The sequence below is a fragment of the Mchenga conophoros genome, linkage group LG6 (assembly GCF_057382185.1).
Source record: "Mchenga conophoros isolate Kocher_MC1m ecotype Shallow Benthic linkage group LG6, M_conophoros_male_GT1.1, whole genome shotgun sequence".
NCBI lineage: Eukaryota > Metazoa > Chordata > Actinopteri > Cichliformes > Cichlidae > Mchenga > Mchenga conophoros.
The window spans coordinates 41,518,884-41,538,484 of NC_140531.1; the positions used below are offsets into that span (position 1 = coordinate 41,518,884).

At 40.1% G+C, this 19,601-nt stretch overlaps 1 protein-coding gene across 1 annotated transcript in view; it reads right to left on the minus strand.

Annotated features, from left to right (window-relative positions):
- The window catches only part of sorcs3a (sortilin related VPS10 domain containing receptor 3a), a 240,608-nt gene that overhangs the window by 171,356 nt on the left and 49,651 nt on the right, over positions 1-19,601 (minus strand). The gene's annotated exons all lie outside the window — the stretch shown is intronic.

The window sequence follows — 19,601 nt, forward strand, 5'->3', positions numbered from 1 at the left end:
TGTGTTTGTTTGTTTGTTTCTGGGCCATTGAACACTGAATTATTCAATCATAAGAATCTAACTCAAGGAATTAACTTCTGTTGTTTCAACACATAAAAGACAACTTAGAAAAGAACCTGTTTTAAATTAAGGCATGCTGTTAGTTAGTCTGCTAGTTGAATCTATGACAAATGCCAAAGATAATATACTGCAGTTTGCCCACAATGGCAAGATCTGCAAGGTGTGTCCTTAAAAATTTGAAGAAACTGAACAAGTGGAGAAGTGGCGAGGTTGTAAAAAACAAAAAAACCCTACAAGAGAGGAACGGTTGTGCTGTTGGGGACTGATTGAATTATGAATGCAGAAAATATTTATTTTCATCATTAAATACCATCTGGAAACACCTACCATAGGCTTTATTGCTTAGAATACCAATGATCCCAAACACAGTGCGAATGTAGTTTAAGTATACCCAGACAGAATAAAGCACTGTCAGCCATGGAGTGGTGCTCCCCAAAGCCTGGACCTCAACATCACTGAAGCAGTGTTGGATCATCTTGACAGAGAGCAGAACAAAAGGCAGAAACATCTAAAGAAGAGCTTTGAACTCCCTTTAAGAAGCCCGGAGAACTATTCCCGAAGATGCTTAAAGAAACTGCAAGACTGGCTAACACAGTTCAGGCTGTGCTGAAGAATAAAGTGAACAAATATTACATTTCAAGCTTGTCACAATTATATAAACATTGTATACAAAACAAGGTTTCTGTGTATGTTTGCACATGTTTTACTGTAAATGAGGTATTATTGCAAAATTATGTCTATTTCTTTTTTATTTCAAGCCAATAGTTGATTATAGGAGATCATATTGGGACATTTACCAAAAGCTTGGTGGAGGCAAAACAAGGTGAACAGAAGACTGAGTCCTGGAATCGTTCTTGGTCATTTATAGGTTAGCCGTTGTCTGCTGAAAGCACTTTTTTATGTTTTTTACTAAGATGAGCACTATATATTCACTTGGTTAATGCATTCCAGCATGCTGTCCAGTCATCCGAATAAAAGCAACTTCCCTGCCCATAACAAAAAAGCAGCCTTTGTGGTTTTGGCTGCCATTAGGTTTGTGTAACACTGGATAATGTGAGGTTTGCCACTGAAGCTTTCCAGGGATGAATGCAAACACTGGTAACAACATCTGACAAGAAGTGGCAGCAGTGAATTATTATCAGCTGCTCCTGATCCAGTCCATGCTGAGCTAAAATGTAGCATTAAGCCTTCCCTCGTGACAGATAATGGAAGGAGATGGAAATGGGGTTCGCTTTGGGGCTCAATTCAGCTGATCTACAACCCAACAACAAACCACAACAACACCATCAAGCAACATTCAAAACATTAGTAGCCGTAATTTCTCAGAAACTTAAGTTGGACTTCAAATCAATGCAGTTTGGACCTTGCTACTTGTTTAGGCCAGTATGTGACTTTGAGAACTTGCAGATCATTCATTTTTCAACAGTAACAAAGAGTCAGTGCACTTAGAGTCTATTCCTACATCCCTAGTGTGGAAGCAGCACTATTCTCCGTACAAACACACACACACAGGTTGACATGTGAATGCAGGATGCAGAAAACCAAAACTCTTTTCGACACTTTGGCAGGTGACAAAATTCTGCCTCAGAACACAAATATCATGTCTGAGGGAAGAAATATTGTCATGAATTTCTTCATTTTATGTTCAACTAGTAAAAAATTAGTTCTAAACTGCTGTCTGTCAGCCCAAAGGGCTTTGTTGAGTTATGGTAAACAGGAGAGCTGTGTGTTCAGGAGAAAACAAACAAAACATTTAACATAGCCGTTGGGAAATGTCATGAATCCTCGTGTCTTTATGTGGCGTCAACACACAAACTGTGTCTCTCTAAAAATCCAGGAAAATTGGATTTACGGTCATTGTAAAAATCAATTAAATAAAGCCTCTGGAAGCTAGCTGAAAGCTAAGAAGTTTACATTGAACTCAAATCATGTTTGGAAATGTGTGTTTTGTTACTATGACCTGAAATCCTCCCTTAAATCGAGGCTTTGGTTCTGATACATGCCACCAAGCTCTGTGGAGAGCTTTTCTAATAAAATGTAACCCTCTCACACATCGTGAGGAAAGATTTGTACTTTTTCTGGTGTACTTTTACTCATTTTCTTCAGGATTCCCATCAACAACAATAATGATAATAATAATAATGATAATAATAATCATCATCATCATCATACCGGCGCATTGAGACACTATATGCTCACAGCATCTTTGTGGAGATTGTCTTTTCAGTCCAATAGTGATGGTAAATTGAGCAAAATGTTACACTGCTTCCTGATTGTATTTCCTAGAAAGTGCAAACAGTAAGAAATTAAATGTAAAGAAAACGTCTGTTATTCCATTTAGAACTGACAAAGCGAGCACAGTTCCATGTGCATCAAGGGCATTAGGGGGTGGGTGAAGGCAGGGCCAAAGCTGTGCCCTCATCATGTGGCCATGACCTTCACATTTTTCCACATAATTTCTGTCTAAACTGGTCTGAACCCCTTTAAGACTGCTTTGTACCAACCCTCCAGCTCAGATTTGTGAGGTAATTAACAGATGGCACATCGTCCTAAAGGATAACTTTAAGGGGAAAAAATTTACACTGGTTGAGTTTTTTGCTCTTTACTGGTGGTGATGATGCAGCACTATGTTTTTATTGCACCTTGTAAGAATATATGATTGGCAATTTTTTTTTCCAGCTGAGGGTTGCAAATTTGCTGGAGCTGTTGTAGAGAAAGAGGGGAGGTACACCCTGGCCCAGTCACCAGTCCATCACAGGGCGAACACACACTCATATCAACCTGATCAATAATCGAACAAAATTGAAAACTGGGAATTTCATGGTGATGATGTGAAGGAGGCACATGTTTGAAAACTGTACTTCCACATTGATTTTATGCTACATTTTATGTCTCTGTATGCATGCTACACATTCAACTGTATTATATTATTATATATTTTGTTCTTGTCATGTAATTGTTGCAGTGCAGACATATGAACTTTAGATGTTCATCATCCACACGAGGGTGCAGTTTTGGAGTGTCCATGTACTTTTGGAAATATAGTCATGAGGTAATTCCTTAAAAACCTTAAGCCTTCCCACATTTCTGGGTGGGCAGATGTCCAAAAATCCATAATACACTTGATGAATTAAAATGGCAGCGTGCCCACTCAAAGGAAAAAAAATCCTCAGCTGAATTTTTGCCACAGGCCCTACAGGGAGAGTTACAACAGCTTCCTCAGTTACTGATGATGATACATCACAGCATTGGACAGGTTGTGGGTATGAATTTACACAGGTGTACTTAATATTTCATGTTATAAATAAAGATGGTATACACATATAAAACCTCCTTCCACTCTGGGTTTGTTGTCAGAAATGATACATTCATGAAAAAAATCTAAATGTACGTCTTCGTCTGCTTTGGCAAGTCATACGCTCATGTACCCATTATAACATGAACACGGATATTACTGTAGCTCCTCATTTATTTATATTTAGTTCACTTGTGTCCATTTGTTCATCCGTGTGTGTGAGAACATTTCCTCTCTCTTCATTATACAGACTATATTTAGAGTCTGCAAACAAGCTGCTGTGTACTCAGAAACCTGTTGTGCATCGTTATTTATTGTATCAACGTATGAATCCGACTCCTGTTTGAATCTGTTTTTCTTCTCTGGGAAAATTATATATTTAGGAGCATCTGTCAGGTTCTGCTGCATTTCAGTGCTTTTAGCCGGCTCAGAGGAGTCTGTCGGGGGCTGGAGCAGCCAGTGACCTTTCAGACAGCCAACACACACACACAGACGCACGCACACAACAGCCCCCAGTCACCCCTTCAGCTTTAACATGCCGTGTGAAGGCTCCGCTGAAGGCTCCCTGACACCCACCAGCTCCAGCATGTCTCTTTTTGGATGCACATGACACGGAAGATACACACTGGTTTGCTCGCATGCACTGTCACACAATAAAACCACACAAAACTGTCTCAACATCCTGCCAGCCTTATGCATGCGGTCACATGCCTTTCAGATGCTGGCTCTCTCTCTCTCTTTGCTCTGCTATCTCTCCTCTTTGTTTTCACGCAGTCACATGCGAACACACTCAGTGGATCAATCTGCACAGATTGGATTGATGGCCTGCGGGCCTTCTGCTGACTAAGACGTTGCCAACTATGGTGAGTTATTGGGAAATTATGTCTAGCTGCCACTCTATCTGCACTGGTGATCCACTTTGTCAATCCTAATCTTTAGCTGCTGTCATCGTAGCACCACCCAGCTCGCCTCTGTGACACGGCACTGCCTGGCGAGACAGAGCGGATGCCGCTATGGGTGTGATGAATGCATTCTAATGAGGTTGTTTTGATCAGTATAAGGGTCTCCCAAAGTGAAGCGTTGCATTTGCTAGATGAATTTCAGTCTGATTGAGATGCGGGAAATTAAGGCAGATGTTAAGTGAAATAAAAATCCTGACAAGGCTGAAACAGTGAAAGGGGGATAAAAGCAACCCAGTGCCTGTGTGTGGTCAGAGGGTTGATGAAACAAAGGCGCACAGAATTTCTTTTCCTTTCATGCTCGGTCATTTCCATATGTCCCCCTTGCTCTCCTGCCCATCCATCACATTTTACTCTGGGCAAGACAGCTGTCTGGGGCTGAAGCATATTCACAGTTCAGCAGTCCATCAAATTGCACCAAATACAGTAATTCTTCAGTCAAGCTGGAGGAGAGGGTGGAGGGGTGGGAGGCACAAAGTGTCAAGGAGGCAGAGCTGTGTTGGTGAGCCCTCTTACTTTAACCCTTTGAACACCCCGAGGCTTATGATGTGGTCACTTTACATTTGACGTACAACATCTGGAAAAAGGCCAAATGTCATTTCCTGTCAGAGTGCATCGGATTGTGTGAATGCAGAAGTCAGAGCAAGATCTCGAAATAATAGTTGTGCACCTTATGAAAGACGAAAAGCTCAACGTTTGTGTCGTGAAAGTATGTGTCTTTGTACCTGGCACCTTGGTAAATTATGCCGAACACATAATCTGGTCCTAAACAGGTTAGAGGTCTTATTACTTGTCATATGACTATGTTAACATATGTGCAACCTGTCGAGGGCTATCTCAATAACACAGCTGGATGTCGAGCAGCTGTAAATTGGAATTTGCACACATTCAGCTGCCGATGCAAAAGAAGAATGAAATGTTCTGTGTTCGGTCTCAGTCTGATGTTGTTTCATTGAGGCTGTATGGAAAAAAGGCTAAAGCAGCAAAGTTTAAGACACTGATCAGTTACTTTTGTAGGCAATAAGAATCTTTAGTCATATCAGTTTCATCGAGTCACAATCTAAATGTATCAATTTTAGTTTCTCTGATGTGCCACTGAAATGTTAGAAGCATGACATGAAAACATGACAATACATTTATCGTTAACAACCATTCTATATGTATTTATTCAAGGCAATACATACATACATTTATTTCGTTAATAGATATTTGTGGCTATGGACAACAACAACATTATTGTCCATAATTAATTATATATGAGTTGCCACTGGAGAGTGACGTACAACAAGAGCCGAAGATATCACACCGACAGCAAATACTCAGATATGAGGGTCAGCGTATTTTTAAAGATCCGAGTGATGTTTGGGTCTTTTTTGCAGATGAAACCAAAGAAAAAAGAAATGGATGGTCTTAACAGATTATCTTTGAGATATGAATAATTGTACCACTTAGATTATGGCATAGTATACTCTGTAGCATCCTGTTGTTTTAACAGTAATTAAATAAAGCACCTCACCACTTATTACAATTATTTTATGTTTTATGGACAGTGAATTTGTTAGTTATTTCTGCATTTTGTGTTTATATTGCATCCCTTTGCATTCTCTTCTCGATTTTGGTTTTTTGGGCAATGATTTCAAACTGGACCTCTGACAGCGGTGGTCACTAATCCCTGCCTCAAACAAGGATGCCACTGTCAGTCAGCAGGTTTACAGAGGACACCAGATAACAGGCAAGGTGCAAGGGTGTGGGGGCGGGTTAAGTGAAGCATGATTCGTCCACCTCCCAGAGTGGCTTTTTTAATTGATAAGCAATTAATATGCAAAGTCTAAGGTGCATCTCGGTGAGTTAATGATGGTGCTGGTGGATGATCACCATGGTGATCTCTTACCAAGACCAGGATGTGTGGGAAGGAATGATCATGATGGCTGATATTACGATACGAAAACACAACCTGTTACCAAAGATATCCTTTCCATTTGTAGAAGATAGAACTGCAAATGTATGAGAGATTTGATGTGTGTTTAAATGTCTTTGTGGGGACGAAAAATTGGAAGTTTCTTTTGTTTATTTATTTATATTTGACACACATTTAATCACAACAATAGTTTTGGCCAAAGTGCTGTACAAACATAGTAGTAATTAAAACAACAAAGTAATTACACAATAAAATGAAGTAACAAAATAAAATAGCATCAAAATAAAATAGCGAATATCAAGTAACAGTTAAATAAGTAAATAGGTAAATAACTCTCATGCTGTGTTAAAAGCCAATGAGTAAAAATGTGTTCTGAGATAGGATTTAAAAAGATTGAGGTTACGGGGCTTTCTAACATGGAGAGGTAAATCATCCACAATTTAGGCGCCACGACCGCAAACGCCCGATCACCTCTATGAACCTGCCTCGACTTTGGTGTAGCCAAGAGCAAAAGATCACCTGATCTAAGAGCTCTAGGGGGTTTATGAGGCTGCAGTAAGTCAGACAGATACTCTCCTTATGGGGACAAAGTGCCCGTCCTCACGAGTTTGAAGGCATTTTTCAGGCTCAAACTGTGATTTTAGCGTCAGGGTTACAATTAGGTTACGGTTAGGTTTAGGCTGAGGGTTCGCATTAGGCATTCATTTTTGATGGTTAGGGTAAGCAGCTAGGGAAAGCATTATATCAATGAGATGTCCCCACAAAGATATGGAAACCAAGTGTGTGTGTTTTGTTTTTCTGCTTTTCTCCTTGTGCTTTTTTACCTTTGAATACTTTGAGTTTTTGGAAACGCTTAGTTTTGAATGAGCCTCTCTTCTCTCTGGGGGATGTTGATTCACTTGAGAGTGCCTTGTTAACCCACTAAGAGAGCACACAAGTGCACTTTATTTAATGCATGGAGGTGGCACCTAGCCAGCTGCTGCACATTGTTGCAGGCTTCACTCAAATCCCCTCTATTAAAGGCTGCCGGATTCCACTCCCGCACTTCCTCATTATGCTGTGATCAACCTGTGGCATTCTTCTTCACACTGGCTTATCCCCCTTTTCGCTCTCAAGACAGATTTGAGCATCCTCATGAATGCAAATGAAAAGCAAATCACCTTATTAGTGGGGATTCAGTCCCTTAAGACCACCACTTCCTTATCAATGTGGAATTGTTTGCATGGCCTAGTTACCCTGGGAGCTGTGGCATCTGGGGCAAAAGCTCTTGGTGGGTTTTCTGAAGACAAATTGGTCCCAAGTGAGGCGGGGGGGGCAGGTGATTCATAGACCTCTGTAAATGAGCTTAAGTGGGAAAGAGTGACCCCACCTGGAGCTGGAACACCAGTACTCCCTCCTAGAGCAGCAGAGCTCACAGATGAGCGCCTGTGGTGAGGCCTTTATGCGATGGCCTTGTCAGACTCTACTCATAGGAACAAAATAAGGCTGCTATTGCCCACATGGTTACATGCATGGGCTAGTGAAACGCCACATACTGGTGGACAGGAGTGAAAGTGTAGATGAACTGATTGCCCCCTTTCTGGAAACAGTGTTGTGTTGTGAAATGATGTGGAACTTCTTTAGACAGCGCTGCTGTCTCCTTTTACAGAGTTGTCCATCGAGACAGACAAAAATGAAAGCTTTCACTGCTGTCTTTGCTGAGCCAGACCTCTGGGGGAGATCGCCAAGGTCACTTGAAAGCTCCAGGTGCTGGTGGTGGAGGAGATTAGCCTGGAGATGACTCTATACAAGGTTGGATAGTCTTAACTGACAGCCCTTTCTAGTGTTGTATAGAGATCAGGGACAGGAACTCTTGACTGATAGGGTGTCAGACAAGAGTGCTAGTTCCCAGAAGGTCTCCTGTGTGTGTCCCTGGGAGTGCTTAAGCCAGAGTAACACAGAGAAAGTGCCAACATATTGTTAAATCTTCAACTCGTTGAACAGTCGATCAGTTCTTCTTGAAAGAGTATAGGACGTTGCTTATTCAGTCAAGAAATACTTTTTATTCTTCACATCAATCTGACATCAATGCAAAGGCATCCAGAATGCTGCACAGCTCCAAATTCCCTGAAATGTAGATGGCTGCTGAGCCCCACCTCGAAGACTACGTAGCACAAATCGAGAATAATTGAAATGGCATTTTTGGATAGAAGGATTCCTTTGTTACTGTGATGTAAGTGGCAAATGATTAGAAAGATTACATGCTTTGTCTATTTTGTCTTTTCTGCATGTTGGATCATTTTTCAACAACCGTTCAAGCTGAAGATATTTAGGTGTGTAGTGAAGCAATCCTCACTCCAAAACTTTCATTCTCCAGAAATGGACGACAATATAAGCCAGCAAAGTAACATCAAATGCAACATTTCACAGAACAAATGCCTGATCTATATTTAAAATAAAGGAAACGCAAGGGGAGGATGTCTCATTGTGAAGCAATGTCCAAGCATGGCGCAGTTTAAAAAGCGGTTTAAGGATATGGTTTTTACAGGGTACAGGGAAAAGGTAGAGATTTGATAGGGTGTTCTTGTCTAATATTTTCATGTGTGTGCGCATGCACGGGTTTGTTGGTATGGGTATATATGTATGTATGTATGTATGTATGTATGTATGTATATATATATGTATATATATATATATATATATATATATATATATATATATATGTATTAAATATATATAAAATTGTAGGTTGTGTATCCTTCAGGTGTTAATGGGGTTATTGAAAATGTGTATATGTGCGTATGTGTGTATATACGTAGGTATGGATAGATAGAAACATATATGTGTATATATTTAAAAAAAAAATAATAATAATTACACATAACATATAATGTAATTACAAGGAGGTATTTCTGTAGTCTATTGATTACTAGATAGTGGAAAAGGGGTGGGATTAAATAAGCTTATGCTTCTTCCTGCTCCTTTTTGAACATGGACGTTTGGAGTTGTGGTTTCTCGTTTTCCTTTTGTTTGCTTTGTTCATTTGTCTCTTTTAATTCTATTTTTTTTTTTTTATACTTTTTCAACATGTTCAAAATAAAGATTCAATCAATCAATCAATCAATCAATAAATGAGATGGTGCTTGTCATGCAAACAAACAAACAAACAAACAAACAAACAAACAAGAGAGAGCAGTCTGGACAATGAATACAGATTACATCTGAAATATTAGCACAGTTAATTAAGTCCAAATCACGGTCGGGTAAACAGTAATGCAGTTTTGGAATATCAGCCCCTGGCTTTGAATGAATGCGTCAAACTGGCAGTAATTTCCTACCATTTCAGATTTAATGGAAACATTTGAAACTGGCACCGCCGATGACTAGAATTACAAGTGACTTTACGGAAAGGAGATTGTGATGGGAAATGAAATGGGAATGCCGTCAACATGACACCACCTGAGACTGGAAACTTTCTGTCAGATGTTGAAGTTTGCAAAGTTAGCCTGCTTTCCTCCCAACAGTTCAGGAGCCTAACAATTCTCAATGAACAACATTTAAACATGTAAGAAGAGAGTGAGAGGAAAACAGTCATTAAACACTCTGGTTTCTGAGAGCTGGCGATTCATTCCCTGTAATGTTTTATTAATACTGACTCTCTGCCTGAGGGGTAAATGTTTCTTCTCTAGCACCACAAATCCACTTTAAGAAATCAATCATTCTGCTCACTAATGGTACATCATCTGCACATGGGAAACTGGCAGCATCTTTTCAAAGGGCCTATTCGCTCTGATCAGAAACTGCAGATTAAAAGAGAAAAGCACTGGTGGACCTGCACACCATGTCTTTTTGTAAAGGCTGTGCTGGGCTGATGAGGAGCACAAAAAAGTGCATATACAATAAGGTTTCTTTTTTAAAAATGTCTGCTGATCAGCTCAGCTCTGAAGGACACGTCAGCAGTAATCACGAGATCGTGTCAAACAGCGCCTGAATTATCTGAGGCTTGAAATGTAAAAGAAGACATTGTGTTATACATCACAAAGGATATGTAAGGATGTTATAACCACAGATTTTGGAGCAGACGTTTTCCAGATGGAATTTAATATCTGTGCTATCAGTGATATTTAGCTCTGCTGTTTCTGTCCAATAAATGAATTAAATCTACGTTTGGTTGCAGATGTGAACTTTTCTCCACAGTTGTTTTCATTTAATGTTGCACCATAAACTTGTCATGTCGGGTGTGATGGGTGCCACACATTCAGTCATACAGCACTGATTATTAGGGGTTGTGTAAAAATCGAAGTTAATTTATTATACGAGATAGTCACGAATGGCAATAATGGTCATCATTTTATTTAACACCATAAAATGGATACAATCCATCACACCTGCTTTGAGTCATTCACTAAAACACTTTACTTAATTTAGGCACATAAAAAATGTGATTCAGAAAATTGGAGCTGCAATTTTTTCATAATTCTTTTTCCTCATAATTAATTAATCAAGCATTATGATTACCTCACCGAGAAGGTTTCTTGATGAAACCGCAGAGCACACGGTGACCTTGAGGAAGAACTTTAAATCAGGTTTTTGTGTTTTGACAGAATCGTTCAGAACTTGGCAAAACCTCATGTGTGCTAACAATGCACTTTTGAATAATCCAGTCAGTTCATGATACACGTGGAGTCCCCTCAGTTAAGTTACTGCTGCAGCTGGTACAGCTAATCTTTATCATTCAAAAGGGGAAATCTGGTTTGCACTATAGCTGATCAGCTGAACATGCTTATAAATGTGGTCTGTGTTTAGTCATTTCATCACATGTTCTCTTGAGCTAGAGATCTTTCTACATCACTTACAGTTTCATATTTTTGTGGGCTAATTTTCAGAAGTTTTTTTTTTTTTTTCAATCACACCTGACCTTGTGTGAGACAGGTGATAAGACCACTGCAAGCGTGAAACTGTGATGCTGACCTTTCGTTTTTAGATGAGAAACAAAAGAAAACCAACCAACACACACACACACACACACACACACACACACACACACACACACACACACACACACTGTGTTTTCATATCTTTGTGGGGACATCTAATTGATATAATGCTTTTCCCAACCATCAAAACAGAATGCCTAACCCTAACTTAACTGTAACCCTGACACTAAAACCGCATTTTGAGTCTTAAACATGTCTTCAAACTTCTGTGGACCGGCATTTTGTCCACATAAGGCAGGGGTGTCGAACTCCAGGCCTCGAGGGCCGGTGTCCCGCAGGTTTTAGATATCACCCTGTTTCAACATACCTGAATCAAATTATTAGTTCATTAACAGGCTTCTGGAGAACTTCAAGACATGTTGAGGTGATAATTTAGCCATTTAAAGCAGCTGTGTTGGATCAAGGACACATCTAAAACATGCAGGACACCGGCCCTCGAGGCCTGGAGTTCGACACCTGTGCCATAAGGGCTATTGGTCCCCACAAGTACAGTAAACTTCCAGTTTTTGGTCCCCACAAAGATATGTAAACACAGTTACACACACACACACACACACACACACACACACACACACACACACACACACACACACACACACACACACAAAAACAATTTGGGGTGGAAAGGTTTCAGTTGTTCAGTTGCAGCTGCTGTAGTGATTCAGTGCTATATAAATAAAAATGAAGTAAAACAGTATATTCATGGCACACTCATTATTGATTTCCTGTCAATATAGCAACACCTACACATGTTCAATAGGTGTCATCCTGCATGGCATTAAAATGTTGCTGCTCTTGACCCGTGATCTATGTGCCTACGTCAACCAGCAAGACTCTGTGTCGCTTTTCTAGTGACATAAAATCAGCATCTCACCCACACATTCAGCCACAGTCGAGCTTCTTGACCTGAATGTGTGAGTCTACAGGAAAGCCAACTCCAGGAATCTGGATGGTGAAACTTTGCCCCTGAACTGCTTTTCACACTTTGATTTTTTAGGCTTGATGTGTGGCAGAATAACATCCTGGAACAGCAACAACTCTTAGCCTTAAAAAAGAGGGACTACATTACTGCATCTGCTAGCAGCCTGTCTCCTGATGAAGATTAGAGGCACAAATGTTTAAAGACGGTAAAAACACAACCTACATCCTCTGTGCTGATAATCTACAACAGTCACTCGTGGTTGCTCACATCATTTTAGGTGTTTGAAATCTGCGAGTGTTCGAAGCAAATTTGTGCTGCACCATTTTTAGCGGAGCATTTATCTGTTTTTTCTCAAAACAGTCTATATCTCATTGCTTGATGAAAAGCTAACTCTTGGCAATGAAAGAAAAAAGTACTGATGACCATTTGATTAGCTACCAATTTGTGTTCTGTTTCTATAAAACACAGCTTTTCTCTGTGTTATCTGCTTTATTGGCTGAAGAAAACCCATCTATTTTTGGATTCTTAGTTCCTGTTCAAATTGTACAGCCCTCCTGCTGTGTTTTTTTCTTCTTTGTACAATTTAAAATCTCTTTCTGATATACTCATACATAGAGATGTGCAGGCGCCATGGCAACAAAAAAAAATCTTGATCATTTTCTTGCGTTATGAAAGTCTGCCCTGAAAGCATCTCGGTACCAGAGAATATTCAGGCTAAACCTGCCTGGCAGAGTTCCCTCTCTCAGTTCGCTCACCAAACAGCCGAGCAGAAAACGCAGAATAGCCACAGAGCTAACCTTGACCGCAGCTGCCACTGTGGGCGGCTGATGGAGGAGCGGGGGAGTGGAAGAGGTCATGAACTCCCCCTCTGGTACTAAATGGATAATTCAACTCTATTCCACTAAAACACCTACTGGAGCCGGGATAGTTTATACAATACCTTCTGCCGTCAACAACATGACAAACTCCATCACCCCTTGGAATGGCGAGCACACTCCTACCCCACTTTGGTTTCTGTTACTTATTTGTACCATTCCCTGCCTGCGCGGTATAATCCATCATCTTCTGTTCAGGCTCAGCTTCCTCAGGTTCCATGTGTGCTCCATATGCTTTCTCTAGAATAACATTCCTCCTCCCTGGAATCATCTCTCTCTGTCCCGCTTCTTTTGACCTCCTGTTATTAATAGACAAGATACAGAGCAAGCCACTTAGGGAAATACTCGGATATAAAAAAAATAACAGAAAAGACAGAATGAACTGAAAATAATAGGGTCCATCCTGTCCTTGCCTCCTACTGTGTATTCTTACTTTTTTTTGTCTGTGCTGCTGGTTTGGCAGTTATAATACGTACATATATATATATATATATATATATATATATATATATATATATATATATATCACATTCATGTCTTTGAAGTTACTTTTAACTATTTTTTTTCCAGCCGAGAGAAAACGAAGGAGTTCTTTGTGAATTATTAATGAACACGTTCTTATGTAAAGCACATTGTTGACTTACTGAGTAAATATAAAGCATAGATTGAGTCCTTCAAACAGGTTCTCCTAAAATCAAATCCAGCACATCAATTTTGAGGCAACAATGAGCTCGAATGGCTTAAAATTTGAGATTAAAAATAAAAAATCTGACTATTGGTTCATTCAGCTTGAATTTTGTTTCAAAAAGCATCTCTTATGATAATATTCTGTACAAGCAAAGGATGTCTTTTGTTTTGTACATGTATTATAAAAGTACATATCTTTTTACTTGAGTCACATATCTCACCTTTTTTCGGAATCTCCTCACAGCTGTTTGACACTGGCCTAAAAAAGCAAGTCTAATGCATCGAAAGCAAAACTGTCCAAAGAAACAGGACGGAGCTGTTCTTGTGTTTGGGATGCCATTCAAACAGGCCTTTATTAGTCCACCTTGAAAGGATATTGATGTAAATGCACCACTGTGGGCACCTCAGTATACTGTAGCTGCATTTTTTTTATTGTGACTCTACATTCCTGGGAAATACCTTAAAATGATGGGAAAATGTAATAAAAAATGAACACATAAATACATACGACGTGAGTGTGGCAGCTATGAACGAATGTTCTGACACAGAAATCTGATCTGCAAAACGACTTACAGAGCTTTATGGGGAGTTCCAGCTTGTTGTCTAGCTTTGTGCCACACAACCTCACTCTCACTGCTCTCACGCTGTTCCTTTCAGTCACAGCAGGTTCTCATATTTAGCAAAGGAGCGCTATTAACCCACTGTACACTACCAGCTCAGCCAACAAACAGGCAGACACAGTTACAGTCTAGCTGGTGAACATGGTGGAGCATTTAGCAGCTAATGGTCCATGTTTCCCTCTGGAGTTGGTATAGACCAAAAAAACATACCTATGCAACTGTGTGCAATCACAATCTCCATATGAACTTGAATGACGGTGTCATGTCTGCAGCATGTGGCTCAAAGAAATCAGTTGTGCAAGTTTGATAACGTCCTGATAGAGCTAAACTAAAAAACATAATGACCTTTGCATAATTACTGAAGAAATGACTTTTTACTCGTGTAGAACCAAGTCCGCCAGAGCTTTACTTTATATTATATTTTTTGACTTATTTGTTTCAATGAAAATATGTGATCGTCCCGGGTTTGACAAAAGGCCCACTGCAATGTGCCAATGAGCTGCACTTCTGTATAAGAATAGCAGAGTGCACTGTACCGTAACAAAACCCTGATAACCACTCAACATTTCAGGTGCTGGTATTATCAAAAGTGACACAGGCTGCAGCAGCGATAATCAATACTCCATGTTTCTTCAACATCTACAACCAATAACTCTCACACTACCTAAATGCCAGTGATTCTCCAAACTGAACACACAGCAACTAAAACGTGCAATAAAAGCAGAGCAAAGCGCAGCGGCAGCCAGACGGTGGAAGTGCCAAAACATTAATTTAGGAAAATCATTAAGCCACCTTCAAAGACCTTATCGAGGCAACTTGTCTCTCTGCTACCTCAAAGAGGTAAATATATCCCGTCAGCAGCGAAACAGTTTTGTTAAGACACTCACTTTTGTTGTAAAGTCAAATGAAGGATAAAGAAACAATCCGTCTCATGTAGCTCATTAGAGGAGAGATGAGCCGGGTGTTCTCTGCAGAGTAAGACCCATCAGCTGTCAAACACCTGCTTTCCATGTCTGGAAAACAGGCAGACGGGGAGCCTCACAGAGCGGAGTGCAAACAGTCGGTGTGACTGTAAAACATCCAAAACAACAGCATCAAGGGGAGTACGCCACATCATTACGACTCCACAAGTACACAACAATATGATAGCAGCTCTGAGCCTTTCTGGAAATTCAAAGCATCTTTGCCAGCTTATGAAAAAAGAGATTGAGAGACAAACACCTGATGAGGGCTCAGTTTTCTGAAGGGCTGAATGAAGGCATGCTGCTCTTTAACTCATCCAGTCTCTTTGGAAGAACACGTTTCAGCTCCTTTGCATTTTTCTCCTCTTTGTTAACCTGAGAAAAGGTCTTTCTCAGTGAGGTATTCATTAAGTCTGTTTGATGTGTGCCTGGGGTGGAAAGGTGGATTGTCCATCAGCGCCTCTCTCAGGGGGGCTTTAAGGGATATACCACCATTTCTTTCATTTTTCCCACATTCCCACTCATTTTCATGTCACTCTCGTGCAGATTTTGGCTGCTCTCTCACACATGTTGTTCCTGAAGTAAATATGCATCCAAATTCGTAACTATTTAATTCTGCAAAAGGTCAACAAGCCCAGCTTTCCAGCCCGAGCTATAAAGAATTATCTTCAGCCTCAAGAGGTGCAAGGAGTCCTGCAGCAGATGGCACGGCTGCCACAGAGGCCCGATCCGGACATAGAGTCAGTCTGGGATTACATGAAGGAACAGAAGACTGCTTGCATGATCCAACTGCTTTCCCTTTGCCGGCACTCACATCCTCTTTGGTTTTATTATTTTAAAGCCAGTGAAATTTCCTCTGCAATCTATAAATTGAGACTTCATATTTTCATTTTGACACTGGTTTCTGGAAAATGGTAGTTTGTCGTTAGGAATAAAAACAGCATTTCACACACAAACAATTCCAGATTGACGTCTACTGTAAAAGACATTCCGACTGATTACTATTCAGCTTTTGTTCTGTGCTGAAAGCACAAATGAGTAAAGCCTCTGTGACATACTTACCTTCTCCTGTAGGGTCTGAGAAATAACTGTGAATGAGCTCTACACTTTCAGTTTTAGGTTTTTTCCTGGTATAAATAAATTCCAACATTTTCTGACAGTGAGGAAATGCAGAAGGTACAATTACTCTGTATTATGCCTTACTTCTGGCTAAATTCCACCCTTAAATCACACACAGCTTCACTTAAGAGGAAAGCTCATTTTGTCAGAAAAGTAAATGATCTTCTCGCTTCCCTGCTTTTCCCTTGTTTCACCAACCAAGAGACTCACTCTTAATCTCTTCATGAAATGAGACTATAAACAATGAGAAATTCACCAGACATCTCCTATTCCATTCTGCTGCAAAAGGTTGAAGTTAGCCTTGGGCAAAGCTGTTAGTGCTTCATGCTCCAGCAATCTGGCAACTACTTCTGCAGGGGAACCTTCGCGCAAGGGTGAGAGAGGTTGTGTATCTTGCCAGGCGGCATGATGTGTGTGTTTATTTTGTCTCTCTTTTCTTTCCTTATTTTGTACTTGCATGGTGCACAGAAAAGGGGGAAAGAGGGAATGCAGTTGTTGCAGTGGAGGTGCAGACACGTCTGAGACACCCTTCTCTTCGGGAGTGACGTTGCATTCAAGCAGAAATAAAAGTGAATTTAGCTTAAATGTCAGAATGATAAGCAAACATAATCATGGGTGTTCACATATTGTTGGCCCATAAACAGGGGAATATACAGCTTCATGTATTCCTGACATGTAGTATCAAAAACACAACAGGGCCTTGAGGCGCCTTATTGAGTCTTTTGCTGCTTTTCAAAGAAGTCTCTTTAGAGTGTAAATTCACCCTGTTAACCTTTCCACCCAAGTGGGATAAGGCTGCCACGTTAGTCGACGACATTTTGGAAAATCAATAGAAACAGGTTGGAGTCTCCGCTCGTTGTGAACTTCTGAGCCCTATGCAGCCATCTTTCTTCCTCTCCTCTCTCATCGGGTCTCTTACAGAGCATCTCTCTGCTCATTAACCTTTGTGCTCCATTCACAGGGGCTCTATTTTTGGGCACATTTGTTTCCTTTATGTTACTCAGGCCATTTCACTGCTTGACCAGATTCCTGCTAGCACTCCATTGGAACCTCTTTAACACGTTTCTGGATTCCTGCCTCCATCCTCTGATAAAAGGCTTCTATCACACTGGTTGCAGAGTCCTCCTGTTCTCCTCTGCAAACCACCAGAGGGTATCCTCTATCTCTGCACTGTCCCAGCACATTAAATCAAATATATGTCCTTTCTGAGCTGTTTCTGCCATATGCTACCCTTTGGCGTTTTTGCAAAGAGGGAATATCATAAAAATTCACTGAACGTCTCACAGTTTTTCACCAAAATAATCACAGTTTTCACAGGACTCTATGCTGCACTGTGAAAAACTAAGTGCACCCCATGATTCAATATCTTGTAGAATCACATTTAGCAGGAATAACTCGAAGTGATCGTTTCCTGTATGATTTGTATCGGTGTCGATGTGAAGGAATCTGGGGCCACTCTTCTTTTCTTTCCGAGGTTTGGGAGCATGTTTTAATGCAGACATCTCTTAAGTAGGTAATGCTTTTTTTTTATTAGAGACATGCATTTACAAAATTGTATATAACAGAATAAATAAAAACAAGGAATGAGCAAAATAAAATACAAAGGAAACATAAAAAAACAGTAAATATAAATGTAAAACTGAAAAACTAATGTGCAATATCAGTAAGAATTTAAACAGAAAGCCTGGATAAATGTCCATTTAGTGCGCTGTATTTAAGTACAAGAATTTGAAACCATTTCTCAAATCTACTGGGAGGCAATGTAAAGACTAAGAATCAGGATTAATGCGACTAAAACAGGTTTGGAGTCTGGCAGCAGCACTTTGTATAGCTTGAAGGTGTGAAAATGATTATCTATCCAAGCCAGTAAACAGGGCATTACAATAATCTAGCTGCAATGACATCAATGCATGAACAACAGTTCACCCGAGGAAACCATTATTCAGAAATGGTTCTTAAATGAAAGAAACAGAAATGTGAAATAAATTTTACATGCAAATGGAAGAAGAATCACATAATACACCAAGATTATGAATGTCAGACTTAACAGATGAGCAAAAGGAAGCAAGAGCTCGAGTGACTCTTCATTGTTGTTTTGGAGGAGCTATAATCACGGCTTCTGCCTTGTTGGAATTTAAAACAGTGTAATTGTTGAAGAGGCAGTCACACAGTTACTTTGGGATGCAACACCAACTATCAAGCTACAGGTGAATGCCATCAGCATAAAAATGAGAAGAAATCAAAAGACTGAATATAGAAAGAAAATAATAACAGACCCAGAACTGAACCTTGTGGAATCCCACAGATGGTAAAAGAAAATTTGCTCACCCTAACAGCGAGTTAAGGTTCTGTCAGATAAATATGAGGGAAACCAGTCAAACACTGACCCACAAATACCAGCAAAACCTCAAAGCTATTAAGTAAAACATGATGGTCAACAGTATCAAAAACAGCACTGAGGTCAACCGACCTGAGTATGGACAAAAGCCCGGTGTCAGAAGTCTCTAAAGTTCATTATAGACTTTTAACAGAGCAGTCTCACTGGAGTGCTGCTTTTGAAAACCATGTAGTCTAAATAAACACTTTGAGTGCTGAAATTGAGTAAAAGCATACCGTGTAAGTATTAGTCCCCTTTACTGTTTACCAGATATAAATAATGATAGAAAAGACAGGGCACTGACAGCCATCTTCATGGGGAGGGGCACTTTAGGTGACTTTGGAGCTCAACTCCATAACCTTATTCACGAATGGAGAGAGAAAAGAAATATAGCCAGAATTGGACAGTATCAAAGCATGCTGAGGTGGCAGAGAAACAATGCTGCTAGCAGTATCAACTAACACCTTGTGGGATTTATTCTTATTTACTCGATAGCCAGTAAAAAAGAGAAGACATCTAGGCAGGGATGCAACGCTGGACAAAAATGCAAAAATAAGACATCTAAAAATGTGTAAAGTAAATAGAATCAAACAAAAGTTCCATCTTGCACCAGCTGACAATTCAAGGTCCCACCACATCGTGCCAAATTGGTTGAAGTCTGGACCTTCATTGGGGTATTGCAGCACCTTGATTGTTTTCTTTTTCAGCTATTATGTTGTAGATTTGGGGGCTGTAAGCACTGTTGGCTCACAACAAGAAGGCCCTCAGTTCAAATTCCCCATCTGGCCTTTCTGGAGTTTGCATGTTCTCCCTGTGTGGGTTCTCTCTGGG